General features: G+C 40.9%; 1 protein-coding gene across 1 annotated transcript in view; it reads right to left on the bottom strand.

The window, feature by feature from the left end:
* Positions 1-18112, bottom strand: part of NUBPL (NUBP iron-sulfur cluster assembly factor, mitochondrial) — a 292427-nt gene that overhangs the window by 248950 nt on the left and 25365 nt on the right. The gene's annotated exons all lie outside the window — the stretch shown is intronic.

Raw genomic sequence — 18112 nt, 5'->3', positions numbered from 1 at the left:
AGAGGTAATGTCACAGATGGGTCTAGGATCCAAATCTCTCTCCAACATACCATAAAGCCTAACTGGAAACAATCACCAGCCACTCCCTTTTATCTCTTTCTTCTCATCCGATACTATATTCTCCCTTTATACTCCTTGTCAGACACACTACCCCCTGCAGTTTTAACACACCAGGCATACACACGTGCCTTAGGACTTTTTTTATTAAGATATCTTTTCTTTTTAGTATATTTTATGGAGTCCAGAGAGGAAGGGAGAGGGAGAGAGAGATAGAAACATCAGGGCAGGCTATAAGGGGTCAATGGGAGAAAAAAAGGGGACGTATGGATTTTTTTAAATAAAAAAATAAAAGAAACATCAATGAGAATCATTGATCAGCTGCCTCCTTCACGCCCTTCACCGGGCATGTGCCCTGACCAGGAATCAAACCATGACCTCCTGGTTCATAGGTCAATGCTCAACCACTGAGCCAGGAATTTTATACTTCCCATTCCTTCAGCCAAGAATTCTGTCCCCACAGGGACCCTGGTTCTATCATTTCCTTCAAGTCTTGATTCAAACATCACCATGCAGTGAGGCCTTCAATGGTCATTCTATCTAATATTGTAACTCCCTAATCATTACAATGGATATTCCTATTCCCCTTCCTGCTTTTTCTTTCTTTTTTGCACCAACATCAATATTTAATGTACTCTATATTTACTTATTTATCTTATTCATTATATCTCCCCAACTATAATATTAATTCTATCAGGGTAAGGATTTTTGTATGTTTTGTTCACAACTGTAGATAAAACCAGAACATAGGCAGTCATGGAGATACGGTACTCTGCTCCATCTGAAGAAATTCTGATTCAATGGGTCTGGGTTGGGGTCCAACAGACTGCATTTGTACCACTCTAGGGTATAAGACAAACTGCATTTGTACCACTATAGCGTATAAGATAACAACAAAGTGAAAAATAATATAGGTACTATAGAAAAGAGAGAAATGAAAATTAGCTATAAGGGCCCAAGTCTTGAAACCAGCAAGATCTTACGTAATAATAGACAAACATGTATACTGACCGTACCTCCGCTATGCCACCAGCCAATCAGGAGTGATATGCAAATTAACCCAACAAAGATGGCGGTTAATTTGCATACACAGGCACCAAGTGACAGGGGCGGGACGCTTGCATTGTCGCCATGGTGACAACGCAGGCGTTCTGCCCCACCCCCGTTCTCTCAGGGCCTCTGGGCAGCGTGGGAAGGCGGGGTCAGAGCGGAAAGAGGCGGCTCCTGGAGCAGAAAGAGGCGGCTCTGGGGCCTGAGTGGAAAGGGGCTGGGCCAGAGTGGAAAGGCAGTACTGGCAGCCAGGGAAAGGAAAGCCCATTCTAGCATGAATCTTCGTGCATCGGGCTTCTAGTCGTGGTAATAATAATCTACAGTAATCAATAATAATCTATAGTAATCAATAGTAACATTGAAGATTTGTGGGGTTTTTAATTATAAAAAAAGTAGTTAACATTCTACCATATGGGTTAATAGTCAGTCACATATCATATATGTATATAAAAAATAATTCATTGTTTATCTAAAATTCAATTTTAATTGAGTGGGTGTCCTATATTTTTATTTTATAAATCTAGCAACCTTACCCCAGCATGTCTTCTCAACAGTTCAGTCAGAATGATTGGGTTGAAATATAAGTCAGATCATGTCTGCTCAAAAACCCTTCATTGCCACCACCACCCCCCATTTCACTCATGTAAAAGCCAAAGTCCTTACAACAATTCACCAGACCCCCATAATCTATGTAGTTCCCCACACTCCTGCCTCCCAACCCTGTTAATTTTCAGAACCTATGATTCTAGCCCATTTATTACTCTAGAAGTCACAGTGATCTTTTTATTATTACTTGAATAGTAAGCTAGACATCCTCCCACACATTAGCCTTAGAATTGGCTGTTTCTTCTGCCTGCCTGACACACTTTTCCCTCAGTTGATCACACAAACTACTCTTCATCTTCAAGTCTGCTCAACTGTCATATTTTGAGTAGGGCCTACCCTATCCTAAATTGCAAACACACCCTCACCTTCAAGCACTTGCCCTTCCCCTTATCCCAGACTACTAGTATTTGTATCACTTTCTAACCTACTATGTAAATTACTTCATTGTGATGTTTATTGTATTCATTGTAAACTCCAAAAGGGTAGGGATATCCCCAAGCACATAAAAGAGTAAGCATGAAATAAATATTTTGTAAATGAATAAATGGATGAATGAATGAACAAACCTCCATTTGTTCCTCTGTAGAGTATCAGGATTGGTTACTATGTGACCCCTATGGTCCCTCGTAAGCTTTACCATTGTGTGATTTCTAGTTCTATACTAACATTTTCAGTTATAGGATTTATAATTAGATAAAATGTATACATGGTTTAAAATATTCCAGTGTTAAAGAAAGGGCCATAAGTTTCCTTGCAATCTTCTTAACCACCACTTTTTCCCAAGAAAATCCAATGTCATCATTTTTCTATTAATCTCAATTCCAGAAAAATGGGACTTTATAAATAAAATCTAGCCCTGACCTAGTGGCTCAGTTGGTTGAAGCATACACCAAAAAGGTTGTGGGTTTGATTTCCAGTCAGGGAATGTGTACAGGAGGCAACTGATCAATGTTTCTCTCTCACGTTAATGTTTCTCATTCTTTCTCTTTCTCTCCTTTCCTCTCTCTCTCTAAAAAAAAAATAAATAAAAAATAAAATCAATAAAACATATCCTTATATGAGGATTAAAAAAAAGAAATAAAGAAAATCTAGTGTAAAAACTGGCTATGGTAGGCTGCTATAAAAGAATTAAAGAATAAAAATGAACAAAAATAAAAATAAATATATAAGAAAAAATGGAAAAGCAAACATATCTATCTATATATATATATAAAAGCCTAAGTGACCATTACAACCAGTCAACCGGTCAACTGGTCACTATGATGCACATTGACCACCAAGGGGCAGATGCTCAATGCAGGAGCTGCCCCCTGGTGGTCAGTGTGCTTCCACAGCCAACCTCCCGTGGTACCCCTACCTCCCGCCTGGCCGGCCCTGATTGGCCCCGATCGCCAGCCAGGCCAGGGGACCCCACCCACGCAAGAAGTCATGCACGGGGCCTCTAGTGTATATATAAAAGCCTAAGCGACCATTACAACCGAACGACCGGAACAACCAGAACGACCAGACAAACAGCCGGTAGTTATGACGCGCACTGACCCAGACCTTGCTGCTGGGGCCCTGATAGCCCCGAATCTGGTTCACCCACACCACAAACCCAGACAGGAGGGAGGAAGGAGCCCAATTCCTCCCAAATTGGCCACGCCTTTAGCTTGCTGCCAGGGCCAACCTCCCGCAGTCCCTCCCCTGGCAGGCCAGTCCCCCACCCATGCACAAATTCGTGCACCAGGCCTCTAGTGTGTCTATACCCTATCTAATAAAGCAGGAATATGCTAATTGACCCTCACACATCACAAAGATGGTGGTGCCCATAGCCAATAAGGAGGGAATATGCTAATTGACTGTCCCACCCTCAAAGATGGTGGCACCCACAGCCAATAAGGAAGGAATATGCTAAATGACTGCCCCACCCTCAAATATGGCGGCACCCACAGCCAATAAGGAGGGAATATGCTAATTGACTGCCACACCATCGAAGATGGTGGCGCCCACAGCCACAAGATGGAGGCGCCCAGTCCCCTCAGCCCCACTGGTGTGCCTGCCTCCAGAGTTCCCCAGTCCCCTCAGCCCCCCAGCCACCCAAGGCCTGCCCGAGGCGCAGGCAAGCCTCAGATGGCGGCTGCCCAGCCAATGCCTGAGGCGCAGGCAAGCCTTGGATGTCAGCTGCCCAGCCACCCAAGGCCGCCCGAGGCTCAGGTAACCAGGGCCGGCCGAGGCTTGCACTGCCGGCAGTGGCAGCAGCAGAGATGTGATGGGGGCATCGCCTTCCCCTGATCGCCGGGTCGCCTCCCGCCCCTGAGGGCTCCTGGACTGTGAGAGGGGGCAGGCTGGGCTGAGTGACGCCCCCTCCAGTGCATGAATTTTCATGCACCAGGCCTCTAGTACATACAATGAGTGGCCAGATTATTATGATCTCTAAACGCATAATAATCTGGCCACTCAGTGTGGACTGACCACAGAGTTGGGATTTTAAAATAAGGTTTTGAAAATAAGACCTGCATTGAGGGTAGTTAGAAAGAAGCAGAGTACTTACTAGAGAGAGGCTGGGGGCCACTATCTCCTGGTCCCTTGACATATCAAGATTTGCAAGCCTTCCCTTATACATAAGTACATTAAGTGGCCAGATTATTATGCATTCAGAAATCACAATAATCTGGCTACTCAGTGTGTGTGTGTGTGTGTGTGTGTGTGTGTGTACACTACCTAAATCTTTAAAAACTAAGCCACAACATGGTATAAAGGGGCTCATTAAAAAAGGAGCAATATTTAAACTTGCTCACTAAGTAAGGTTCAATAGGATTTCAAATATAAAAAGGCTGCATAGGAGTTTTGTTCTGGATTTGTTTGCTTTTCCTTCCCAGGGCAGGATGAGCAGGACAAGAAGCAATTCCTTTAAGTCTCAAATTTTCATCTAGTAAGTAACAGGGAAAGTAAACTAAGGGTAAAACATCTAATATTAAGAAAATAAAAACCTTAAATCCTTGCCCTGTATAAATAAAGAAAAAAGTATTAATGCCCTTAGATAAGTCTTCAAAATCAGAGAAAAATTAGAAAGGCTTCTATCGGCACAGTAATGCATAAAATGCAGGAGAAGATACTTCTAGACACTAATCCCTAAAAATAAAGTCATCTTATTTGTGACATCAACCAGCCACTTCTTTGCCAGACCTAGAAACCTAAAAAAACCTAGAACTTTTCCCAAGCCTTTAGATAAAGTAATGAAAACCAACACCAATTCCTTCAGATTGTCCTTAACTAAACTGCAATGCAGAGAAGAGCATTTATAATTCTGATAGCAGCTCTTCCAAAGGAAAGCATTGCAGCAATCATAGGAATCGGATGTGAACAGAGTACTTGATCCACACTTCAGATTCAAAAGGAACCAAGCAGCTAGTTTTGAAACCCATGCCTTCATATGCCCTCTGTTCTCATCCTCTCAGTGACCCTTCCAACAATGCCCTGCTGAGGATTAAGGGCCCTTTTTATTCCTCTAGGAGATGTGATGGGGAAAATAATTTACTGAGAAGAAAAAAAATTGAGAGAGGAAAAATGAATTGGTGAGAGCCCAGTTAAGGGGGGGGCGGGGCGGGGAGAAGAATTTTTTAAAAAAGATTATTCATTGAGAAAGATCTGAAAAACTTATTGACAGAATCAGATTATAAAACTCAAAGGATGTGCAATAGTTTTGCCACCAATATGTTATATATGAAATGAAACTAAGGAAGAATATATTAAATTTAAAATTAGGGTAACTATTCTCTTTCTAACTCATAATCAAATTCAGCAACTTCCATGAACAAAGTGAAAGAATGAATTACTGGCAGCAAGCTGCACTTTACCAAAAGAAATTTAAAAGGTAGGCCAAAGGGTACTGAGGAGGAAACATGCAGCCAATAGCTTCTTTGGAGCTATTCAAAACAAAACTGCTACTGCTTCTAATTGGAAATCTTAAGGCATGTTGTGCATTAGGCATTCTACCTAAAGCCATACAGAAAATATAAAGGAAAAGCAGTCTGGGGCTTTTTACCTATCTAAACATTTTCTTATAAAACAGTATTTTTATTTTATTGTGTTGGCTGAATGTGTGTCTGTGTGCATATGGAAGAGGAGGAGGAGAAGGAGCAAGTAAGAAAAAATTCCTAAGAGAAGACTGGCTTTAGGATCTATAGTAACACATTTCACCTCTCCGTTACACAATTAAGTTAAAAAACAACAACAATGCCTTATCTTTCACTTCAATATTTGACATTAAGTTCTTTATCCAATACACTGAATTATTCTTATAAAAGATGCCACAGAGGTAGACACATGTCTCAGGTCAATTAATACTATTAATAAACTCTAGTGGTTATCCATTAGCAAATAAAACTTTTTCTATAAAATGTATGAACCTTAAGAATTTAGATATAATGTGTTTAATCACAGATGACATCCAAATCATCAGTGAAATTAAAAAACTGTACTATATTCAAATACATAAATAACTATACAACAAATTAAAAATAAAGTTCAAAACTACGAAAAACCCACAAGGTATCATTATAATCATCACCTACTAAATGATGTTATAAATATATATTTACCTAAACCCAGATAAGTTATTTTTATTTAATTAATTTCAATTAAATAGCTACTGAAATATATAGTATATTTTTAAATATCTCAGTTATCCCTCACCGGTGTGCCTCAGCAGTAGAGCGTTGACCCATGAACCAGGACATCGCGGTTGATTCCAGGTCAGAGCACATGCCCAGGTTGCAAGCTCAATCCCCAGTAGGGGGTGTGCAAGAGACAGCCAATCGATGATTCTCTCATCATTGATGTTTCTATCTCTCTTGTCTTTTCCTCTCTCTATAAAAATTAATAAAAACATATAGTTTTTAAAAATCTCAGTTATCCCTGATGCAAGTAAGGATCAATAATATTTTTCAAAATACAGTAGGTCCTAGGGTTACTTCGGAGATCCATTCCTACGGCGCAATGTAACAATTTTTGCTGTTAAGTCGGAACCCACCTACATAAGCACCTACGTCACTCACATGGAGCACATACACAGCAGTAATTAAGTGAAACATTAAAAAAAAATTTAAAAGAAAGATAACAATTCCTGACCTTTACTTATGGTAAATAAATAATAAAAAACATAAGCACATATGTACATACACTGAAATGACGGAACCTTTTTTTTTTTATAAATAAACTAGAACTCGATGCATGAAATTCATGCATGGGTAGGGTCCCTAGGCCTGGCCAGCAATCAGGGCTGATCTGTGGGGTGACCGGTGGTGCGATGGGGGATCCCACTGGCACCCGCCTTGGCTGGTCTGGGGCCTACGGGCTGGGGGCAGCTCCTGCACTGTCAACCCCCTGGTGGTCAGTGAGCATCATAGTGACCGGTCATTCCACCACTGGTCATTCCGCCATTCGGTCGACTTGCATATTAGGCTTGTATTACATAGGATGGGAGATGGCAACGTAACCACTAAACGACGTACGTCAAGTCCAACATAACCCGAGGTCTGCCTGTATTAACACTGTAAAGTTCAAAAACAGTTATTCTACTAATCCTATTACCAAATAGCAACATTTTTTATGATAAATGAAACATTGTTACTTAATACCATAAGAATCATATAAGTGATAATCATTTTTTGGATATTTTAAAGTAACTAAGATATTAAAGGCATGGTAGAATGCATGAAGAAGCAAACTAAGATTTGCCCCACTAAAGAGATGGGTGATTGTGGATAAGTTACAATCTTCACCAAACGAGTATTCTTACCTATAAAATAAAAATTAAGAAGATACCTACCTTACAGGATTTTTGTAAGGTTATAAAACAGTGTAAATTTGTGAACTTTAAAGAATAGCTAACAGTTATATAGGCACTTCCTAAATGCTATATGTTACCTTATTTAGTCCTCATAACAAGCTTATGCAGGAAGTGTATAAAAATAGTCAATGAAGAAACCTAGGCGCTGAAAGTTAAGTAATTTGCCTGAAGTCAGGCAGCTGTAAGAGCAGAAATGGATAGGAACCTAAGCAACATGACTTCAGAATCCATAGGTAACCACTACAATATGCTCCCTTTCTCTAATGAGACAAATTAAGTCAAATTCCTAGCACAGAGTACATACTCAATGTTATTGTCTTTTCTCCCTTCCACTAAGACCCCTTTATTCGCTGAAACAGGAAAAATAAGCATTTATGTTTAGCAAGTAGTTATTTGCCACATGAGACAACCATCCAAAATAATATTATAATTATTAACCCAGGCAACTATCCTATCCTATATAATATGAAAATAGACTGAACGGCAGAATGACCAGCGGAACAACTGGTCACTTTGATGCACACTGACCACCAGGGGGCAGATGCTCAATGCAGGAGCTGCCCAGGCTCATGGCTGGCGAGCACAGCGGCGGTGGCAGGAGCCTCTCCCACCTTCGATGAAGGCGGGCGGTGTGGAGCGAGGGGTCCCAGACTGCGAGAGCCCCAGACTGCAAGAGGAATGTCTGACTGCTGGCTTAGGCTCTCGCTGAGGGACCCTCCCCCCCCCCCAAAACACACACACACACAGTGCACGAATTTCATGCACTGGGCCTCTAGTGTAACATAAGCTTTAACAATATCAAAGTAATCTTTAATGTGCACTTATTACTCTTATCTGATATTGTCTAGAGTTTTTGTTTTTGTGCTTTTTTCAAATGAATTGCTTTAATTAGGTCACACGACAAGTAATTGGGAGAACTGAGCTTGGAATGCAGGTCTTTCAATTGTTATACCAATGTCTTTTTAAAAAATAGTCTTTTATTTTTGAATTACAATTGACATACAATATTATATTAGTTTCTTGGGAGGGTTGTTTTGTAAAAAGAGAAAGAATCATGTCTAGTTTAAGGTTTTATATAACATCACTGTGAAAATAGTCTGTACTAAATATTAAGTAACATATTTCACAGAAATTGGATTTAGGGTTTTTGGTATACTAGCCAATTTTTAAGTTATATACGTATATAGATTACACAGAACAGACACATCCAAAAATGTAATAATAAAATAAATATTCATATGCCTAGAAGATATTTGGCTGGGCCAAAGGAAATCAGCTCTTGATTATAATGGATACTAAGCAAGAAGAGAAGCAATTTATTACATTCTGCTTATTTTTTTTGTTGTAGTTGTAAAGACATCTGCGTTTCTTTTCTAAATCAAATGCACAGTACTTACTACAGACTAACACACACACAAAAAAAAAATCCAGTTACTGAGTCCTTACTATGTGCAAGTCATTATGCTAGAAACATTACATATATAGCTCTCTATTTCACAATAGCTCTGTAAAGCAGCTGCAATATTATTCTTACACATTTCATACATGAGGGACCTGAACTCTAAGAGGTCAAGTGCCTTGCCCAACTTCACACAATTAGTAAGTAAAGAGTTGGGATTCTAATTCAGATTTGCCTGAAACCAAAGTCCACACTTTTCCTACCAAATATATCCAAACCTAAGCTGGGTTTCGGAATTACCTGGGGAACTTGTTAACAAAATTAATGGTCAAATCCAAGACCTATAAATATCAATTCACAGATATTCTGATTTATTTAACAAGCTCCCAAGGTGATTCTTATGCAGCAAGATGACACTGGTCTTAGGAGTAACACTTAAAAACCACTTTACTACCTCCAACTGCTTCTTCTATATTAGTGTGCTGATTAGAAGGTGAAATTATAGGGTCCTAGGCATCAAGTTTCATATTCAATAAGTGTTATAGAGTAAGGACCCAATTCTATTTTAGATTGGGAAATACATTTTCATAAATGACATCACCTTTTTTTCATTCAGCACCAAAACTTGAAGTGATCTCTCTCTCTCTCTCTCTCTCTCTCTTCTCTCTCTCTCTCTCTCTCTCTCTCACTTTTTTTTTTTTTTGCCCCTACCGGAAATTGAAGTGACCTCCTGGTTCGTAGGTCAATGCTCAAACACTGAGACACACCAGCAGGGCAGAGTGATCTTTACTCCTTCCCTCTGTCTCCTAAATGTATCTCTTCCTTTGCCTTTTTACTATTATCTAGAGGACATTAGCATCTGTGGACACTACTAACAGGTATGCACTGAAAACCCTTACCCCACCACACCCCTTATTTTCATAGGCAGAGTTCACTTCTTTCCCACTTTCAGATTCCCCACTTTCCCAGCCTCCCTTGCAGCTAAGACACACTTATGAAACAATCTTAGTGAAGTTAGGGAATGCCTGATGAAAAGTTTCTCCCCTAACATAAAAAAAAAAAAAAAGTACACCCTTTTTGTTTTTGATTGTGACCATAGAATTAAGCCCCCAAAAATTCAAAAATGCCAAGCCAGGGCCCTCATATAGTTAGAATGCTTTTTAACCAACTCTTTAACATCCAGATTTCTTATTATATGAAACTAGAGGCCCGGTGCACGAATTCGTGCACCAGTGGGATGCACAGATTCATGCACCAGTGGGGTCCCTTGGCCTGTCCTACACCCTTTGCAATCTGAAACCCGTTGGGGGATGTCAGAGAGCTGGTTTTGGCCTAATCCCCACAGGCCAGGCCGAGGGACCCCACCAGTGCATGAATCCATGCACCGGGCCTCTAGTATGCATATAAGATCTTTGGTTAATCTCTTCCTGCCCTCCTCCTCCCTCCTCCCCTCTGAGAGTCATCAGTCTGTTGCATGTTTCCATGCCTGTGGTTTCCACTCCTGTGTTGTCTGCCTCCTCGTGGTCAGTGCGCATCATAGCTACTAATTAGACAGACGGACGATTGCTTAGGCTTTTTTATATAGAGATAATAAATCCCTACTTCAAGCCAATTTTAGTTGGTAAGTAAACTCTCATTCTGGCTATTGCAACAGCCTCCCTTGCCTCCAATCTGTCTCTAATTTGTTCTCCAACATCACTATAAATCTTACCTTTGAAAAGCATAGATTTTACCATGAATCATACACTAGTAGAAAACTTCCTAATTATTCCACTTATTAAGGACAAAATCCAAACTCCTGTACATATGGACCCAGTCTATCTTCAACTGGATTCTCCACAGCCCTCTAATCCCAGTATACCATACACTATAGCCATACAGACTACTTCTCATTCCACACACCTTATAATAAATTTCCTGTTACATAACTTTGCTAACATAATTACTTCAACCTAGAATTCTCTTATTTTCTGCTATTTTTCTACCTGCCAAATTCTACCTAGCCTTCAAGTTACTGCCTGTGCTTAAAACTGGAATTAATTTCTGTCCACTCTAGTATTAACATCCTATTTATAGCAACCATCTGCTGCAATTACCACATTCTTCTTAATAATATGTGTATCTTATTACTACATATCTTATCATATGCAAATAAATATGTATATCTGTCACTCCCACAAGGCTGAAGGTATTTGTGAAGCTAGCACTCATGAGAAAACACACTGTCTGGTTTGTTCAATCAAGTTTGTCCATAATCACTTAGACAATCTGAATATGTTGTTTAGGACAGCCGTCACCAACTGGTGGTCCATGGACCACTGGTGGTCTGTGAGGTCTGAAAGGTTAGCAACCAATGGTTTAGGACACAAAAGGAATGAAGATTGTATTTTAAATGAAAAGGAAAACCATAATAAAAATATTAGAGGTATTTTTGAAAATTATTTTTGTGGAACCTCACAACCTTTTTGAACTTAAGGTACAAAATAAAATGTTTTAACTGTTGCCCCGGCTGCTATTGCTCAGTGTTTAGTGGCGAACCAAGCACTGAAGAGTCATGGGTTCAATTCCCGGTCAAGAGCACATACCTGAGTTGCAGGTTCAATCCCCGGCTCTTTAGGGCGCTTGCAGGAGGCAACCAATTGATGTGTCTATCTCACATCGATGTTTCTCTCTCTCTCTCTCTCTGTCTCTCTCTCTCTTCCTCTCTCTCTCTGTTCTTCCCTTCCCCGCTCCCCCCGCTTCCACTCTCTCTAGAAATCAATGGTAAAAATATCCTCTGGCCGAAACTGGTTTGGCTCAATGGATAGAGCGTCAGCCTGCGGACTCAAGGGTCCCAGGTTCGATTCCGGTTGGGGGCATGTACCTTGGTTGCGGGCACATCCCCAGTAGGGGGTGTGCAAGAGACAGCTGATCGATGTTTCCTCTCATCGATGTTTCTAACTCTCTATCCCTCTCTCTTCCTCTCTGTAAAATATCAATAAAATACATATTTAAAAAAATATATATATATATCCTCTGGTGAGGATTAACAACAAAAAATGTTTTAGCTATTAATTGCTAAATGAAAACCAGAAAGACAATGTAAACCCTTAGAAAATGCTTCAAATACTTATATATGCCAATTCATCTCTACTTTCTTATGATTAAAACCAGAGGCCCAGTGCAAGATCAGGGCTTATTGTGCCATGCTGGCCAGGGGGAGGGGCCATGGGCGGCTGGCCAGCCGGCCCCGCCCCCAATCAGGTGCGGGGGGGGGGGGGACAATCAGGGGTGGGATTGGCCAGGGGGAGGGGCCTCGGGCGGTTGGTTGGCTGGCCAGGCGGCCCCACCCCCTGGTCAAACTCCAGGTCGAACTCCCGTTTGAGAGGACAATTTGCATATTAGCCTTTTATTATATTGGACTTATAGGCCCGATGCACAAAATTGGTGCATGGATAGGGTCCCTAGGCCTGGCCGGCGATCAGGGCCAATCTGTGGGACGACCTGCAGGGCAATCGGGGGCCCCCGCTGGCACCCACCTTGGCTGGCCTGGGGCCTGCGGGCTAGGGGCAGCTCCTGCGTTGCGTATCTGCCCCTGGTGGTCAGTGTGCATCATAGCGACTGGTTGTTCCACCAGTCGTTCCACCATTCGGTTGATTTGCATATTAGGTTTTCATTGTATAGGAGGACTAGAGGCCCAGTGCACGAATTCGTGCACCAGTGGGGTCCCTCAGTCTGGCCTACGAAATCAGGCCGAAACCGGCTCTCTGACATCCCCTGAGGCAGTGATGGCAAACCTATGACACACGTGTCAGCACTGACACGCGTAGCCATTTCTGATGACATGCATGCCGAGGATGAAACATTTGCTGCTCCTGAGGATGAAACATTTGCGAAATAATGTTTTTTCCACAAAGTGACACACTACCCGAGTTATGCTCAGTTTTTTGGCAAAGTTTGACACACCAAGCTCAAAAGGTTGCCCATCACTGCCCTGAGGGGTCCCAGATTGTGGGAGGGCACAGGCCAGGCTGAAGGACCCCACCAGTGCATGATCAGGTCTGGGGAGGGATGCGGGAGGGCTCCAGGGCATGTCCAGCCCGTCTTGCTCAGTCCCGATTGGCTGGACCCCAGTGGCAAGCTAACCTACCAGTCAGAGCATCTGCCCCCTGGTGGTCAATGCAAATCATTAGCATATTACTCTTTGATTGGTTGAATGGATGACTGGCCAACTGGACACTTAGCATATTAGGCTTTTACTAAGTGTACCAGTTGATAATGCAGATTTTCTTCAATAGATGGAGTTACATATATGTTGATATATATGCAATTTGATATGTATGCTATTTTGTTGTATTGACAGCAAGCTTCAAATCTTCATATGTCAAATTTGCTGAAGGTGTTAACATCATAGATATTTTTATGCTTAAAAATGTCGAATTCCATGCCAAAAAAAAGAGCATTTGCAGGAAGTTTAAATTCATTACTTTATTTTAAAGAAAAAGTTATCATATACTTCAAGGAATTCATGGTGAACATGCTCCATCTCAAGATACTTCTGAACACTGGTTTAAACGCTTTAAAAGTGATGATTTCGATGTGAAAGACAAAGAATGTCCAGGTCAACCAAAAAAGTTTGAAGACCAACAATTACAAGCATTATTGGATGAAGATGCATGTCAAACTCAAAAACAACTTGCAGAAAGATTAAACGTTGCTCAGCAAACAATTTCTGATCATTTACAAGCAATGGGAAAGATCTTAAAGGAAGGAAAATGGGTGCCACATCAACTGAACGAAAGCCAAATGGAAAACTGAAAAGTCATCAGTAAAATGTGGCTTCAACAGCACGAAAGAAAGTCTTTTTTTGCATCGAACTGTGACTGGCGATGAAAAGTGGATTTATTTTAAGAATCCCAAACGCACAAAATCATGGGTTGATCCAGGTCAACCATCAACATCGACTGCAAGGCCAAATCGCTTCAGAAAGAAGACAATGCTCTGTGTTTGGTGGGATCAGGAAGGTGTGGTGTATAATGAGCTTCTAAAACGAGGTGAAACCGTTAATACTGATCGCTATCGACAACAAATAATCAATTTGAACCATGTTTTGATTGTGAAACGACCAGAATGTGCCAAAAGACACGGCAAAGTAATTTTGCTTCATGATGACACACCATCACACACTTCAAAACCAGTTAAAGACAAGTTAAAAGATCTTGCCTGGGAAGTATTAACCCACCCGCTGTATTCACCAGACCTTGCTCCTTCAGATTACCACTTGTTCCGATCAATGGTACATGCACTTTCTGAGCAGCACTTCAAAACATACGAAGAAGTGTAAAATTGGGTCTCTGAATGGTTTGTGTCAAAACAAGAAAAGTTCTATTGGAATGGTATTCACAAATTACCTAAATATGGGGAAAATGTGTAGCAAGAGATGGACATTACTTCAAATAAAGCACTTTTGATGTTTCTCTTGAAATTATTGTGTTTTCTTTTATTACAAAATCCACATTATTAACCAGTACACCTAGTATTTTATTAGGATGACTTCTTACATTCTATGTCAATCAGTAAACTGCCCAGTTTTAATCTCATTATCATTTACTAGAGGCCCGGTGCATGAATTTGTGCACAGGTCCCTCAGCCTGGCCAGTGATCAGGGCCATCTCGCCCAGTCCAGGGGGAGGGACCGCGGGAGGCTGGCCAGCCATGGGAGGTTGGTTGTGGGAGCACACTGACCACCAGGGGGCAGCTCCTGCATTGAGCATCTGCCCCCTGGTGGTCAGTGCGCTTCATAGCAACTGGTCGACCGGTCATTCAGTCGACCGGTCATAACCGCCACTGAGGCTTTTATATAGATAGATAGATGTCCCATAGAAACACTATCAGGAAATACAATTCAAAACCACAGTGAGAAACCACTTCACACTCATAAGGATGACTATAGTAAAAAAGACAGAAGTATAGGCAAGGATGTTGAAAAATTGGAGTTTTCGCACAATCCCAGGAGAAATGAAAATGGTTATAGTCACTTTGGAAAACAATCCGGCAGTTTCTCAAATGTCACATGACCCAGCAATTCCACTGATAGGTATAGTCCCAAGAGAACTGAAAATACATGTAGACACAAAAACTTATACACAAACTAGAGGCCCGATGCACGAAATTCTTGCAAGGGGCTCAGCCCTCGCAGCCACAGCAGCTTGCCTTGGCCCCTCGCAGCTGCGGCAGCTTGCCTTGGTCTTCACAGGCCCAGCTTCGTCCGGAAGGACGTCCAGAAGGTTGTTCGGCTGTCCAGTCTAATTAACATATTATGCTTTTATTATTATAGATATTCACAGAAGTATTGTTCATAATAACCAAAAAGGGGAAACAACCCAAATGTACATCAACTAATGCAATGGATAAATAAAATGTGGAATATCTAGACAATGGACTATTACTCAGTAATAAAAAGAAAAGAAGATCTAATACATGCTACAACATGATGAAACTTGAAAATATTATGCTATAAGTGAAAGAAGCTAGCAACAAAAGGCCATATATTGTATGATTCCATTTATATAAAATGTCCAAAATAGGCAAATCTATAGAGACTGAAAGTAAATTAGTAGTTGCCTAGAACTTGGGTACATGGTAATTTTGAGGAATGCTGGCTTAGAATTACAAGATTTATTAGGGGGGTAATGAAAATGTTTTGAAACTGATGTTGATAGATGCACAATATGTTAAAAACCACTGAATTATATACTTCCAATAGATGAATTGTAAGGTATATAAATTTTATCTCAAAAGAACCTTTAATAACCTGCTAGGACAATTGTTATAATTCTCAATTATAACAACTAGCAAGTCTTAAGCAAAGACATAGATTACTAATTAGTAGATAAAACAGTATAGACTAAAAAACATTGTTCTTTTCTATCTTAACCAAAAGTTGACCAGAAAAGTTCAACACATTTGTTGAATTTTCACAATCAGGGGTAATTCTACCAAACTTTTAAATATGCATATTATTTTTCAAATGCATTGAGAAAATGGATCTGACATCAACTCAGATGTACAATAAAACCTGGAATGGAAGCTATCCCTGACTCCTTCCTCTCCTCTCTCATATCCAACCCATGACTCCTTCCTCTCCTCTCTCATATCCAACCCATGACTCCTTCCTCTCCTCTCTCATATCCAACCCATGACTCCTTCCTCTCCTCTCTCATATCCAACCCATGACTCCTTCCTCTCCTCTCTCATATCCAACCCATGACTCCTTCCTCTCCTCTCTCATATCCAACCCATGACTCCTTCCTCTCCTCTCTCATATCCAATCCATGATTAAGATCTACCCATTTTACCTCCACTCCATTTCCACTGAAAATACCCTAGTCTAGGCCCAACCAGCATGACTCGGTAGTTGAGTGTCGACCTTTGAATCAAGAGGTCAGGGTTTGATTCCCAGTCAGGCCATATGCCCAAGCTGTGGACTCGATCCTCAGTGTAGGGCCTGCAAAAGGAAGCCAATCAATGATTCTCTCTCATCATTGATGTTTCTATCTCTCTCCCTCTCCCTTCCTCTCTGAAATCAATAAAAATATATTTTAAAAAATATATACCCTAGTCTAAGACATCACCATGCTCTCCTGCTGAGATTACTATAATAGCCTACACTGGTCTCCTGTGCCCATTCCAATATCCCCTCCATTCTCCATGCAACAGTGAAGTAATTTTTAAGCAAATCTGACCATGTCTATATTGCCCTTAGGATAAATTCTAAAATTCTTCACATGGGTCTCCAAGGCTGCTACTCTCCCTCTCACACTGACTACCACCTCATTGGCCTTCTTTAGGTTCCTTCACCTACCCACACTCCTTTCCACTCTGGGTTTTCTGGCACAAAGGTTCCTGATCTCCAGTTTTCATTCTAGTGTGTGGGGGGAGGGGGGAGGGGAGGACTTGGAGGAAGAGGAAGATTAGATGATAGATAGATAGATAGATAGATAGATAGATAGATAGATAGATAGATAGAATGATAAAGAATTTGGGGCTATAATTATTAACATGAAAAAAATAAAATTTAATCTATCAACTCTGCCAGAGCCAACCATGAAGTAAGAAGAGAAACAGTCCAGAGATGGAAGACGCTGACGATGCCTTGCCATACTAGCAGTCAGCAGATATGCGTCACTGCAGATTGCCCAGGACCAAACCAGAGAGGGTCGGACCTGCAATACCACCGTTTGTCCACCATCGAGAACTGAAATATCATTGCTGTTATGAACACATTAACAACTGTTGGACATAGAAACCGGGACTCAAAAGAGCTGTTGGCCCAGAAAGAAACTCACTATAGACTGATTCATTTGCCTCTCAGCATAACCATTATTGCTTGTCTCATTTTCAGTTCCTATAAGTGTATTCCTAGTATCACATGAGCTCACTCATCTAGGGGAAAAGATGAACAACATAGACTGAAGAACAAGAACAGCATTGATCCGACTGTCAGACCTCAGAGGGAAAGTAGGGGAGGGTGGGGACAAGGGAGATAGATCAACCAAAGGACTTGGGTGCTTGCATATGAGCCTAACCAGTGATCACGGACAACAGGGGGAGGGGGGCTTGAGTGTGGGGGGATTGGGAAGGGAATGGGGGGAGGGGGTTGATGACAAATATGTGATACCTTAATCAATAAATTAATTTTTAAAAAAAAAAGAAAAAAAAAAAAAAAAAGAGTCAAGAGAAACAAGAGAAGTATCTGTCCCACTCTTGCTCACCAGCCTCTGCAATACTCTGTCACCTTTAATTTACTACTGCCTATGTCACATTCCCTGCAATGTTTTATAAGTCACACACTTAAACAACAGCTGGCTTCCATCTTCCCTATCTAATCATGTATAAAAATAAAACATAATTTATATTATCGCAATCATTTCCATGGCAAATATGAACATGGCAGAACCCTAACTGAAGGACCTCAAGGAGAAGTAGCAGCTTGGCAGGGATTTTTTTGTCAAAGGCAGATGTTAGCTACTCGAGTTCCATTTATAGGACTTGTTTCCAAGCAAGTTTATTCTTTCCTGACTTCAATTTCCTCCTGTAAAAATGACACTTGGTAAACTCTCTAGATTCTCAAATGTTTCTTTTTCTTTTGATTACTTATAACATCCTTTAGTAATATGAAATCAAAG

This window comes from Eptesicus fuscus, chromosome 5 (assembly GCF_027574615.1).
Source record: "Eptesicus fuscus isolate TK198812 chromosome 5, DD_ASM_mEF_20220401, whole genome shotgun sequence".
Classification (NCBI taxonomy): domain Eukaryota; kingdom Metazoa; phylum Chordata; class Mammalia; order Chiroptera; family Vespertilionidae; genus Eptesicus; species Eptesicus fuscus.
This window is presented reverse-complemented; position numbering and strand designations above follow the sequence as displayed.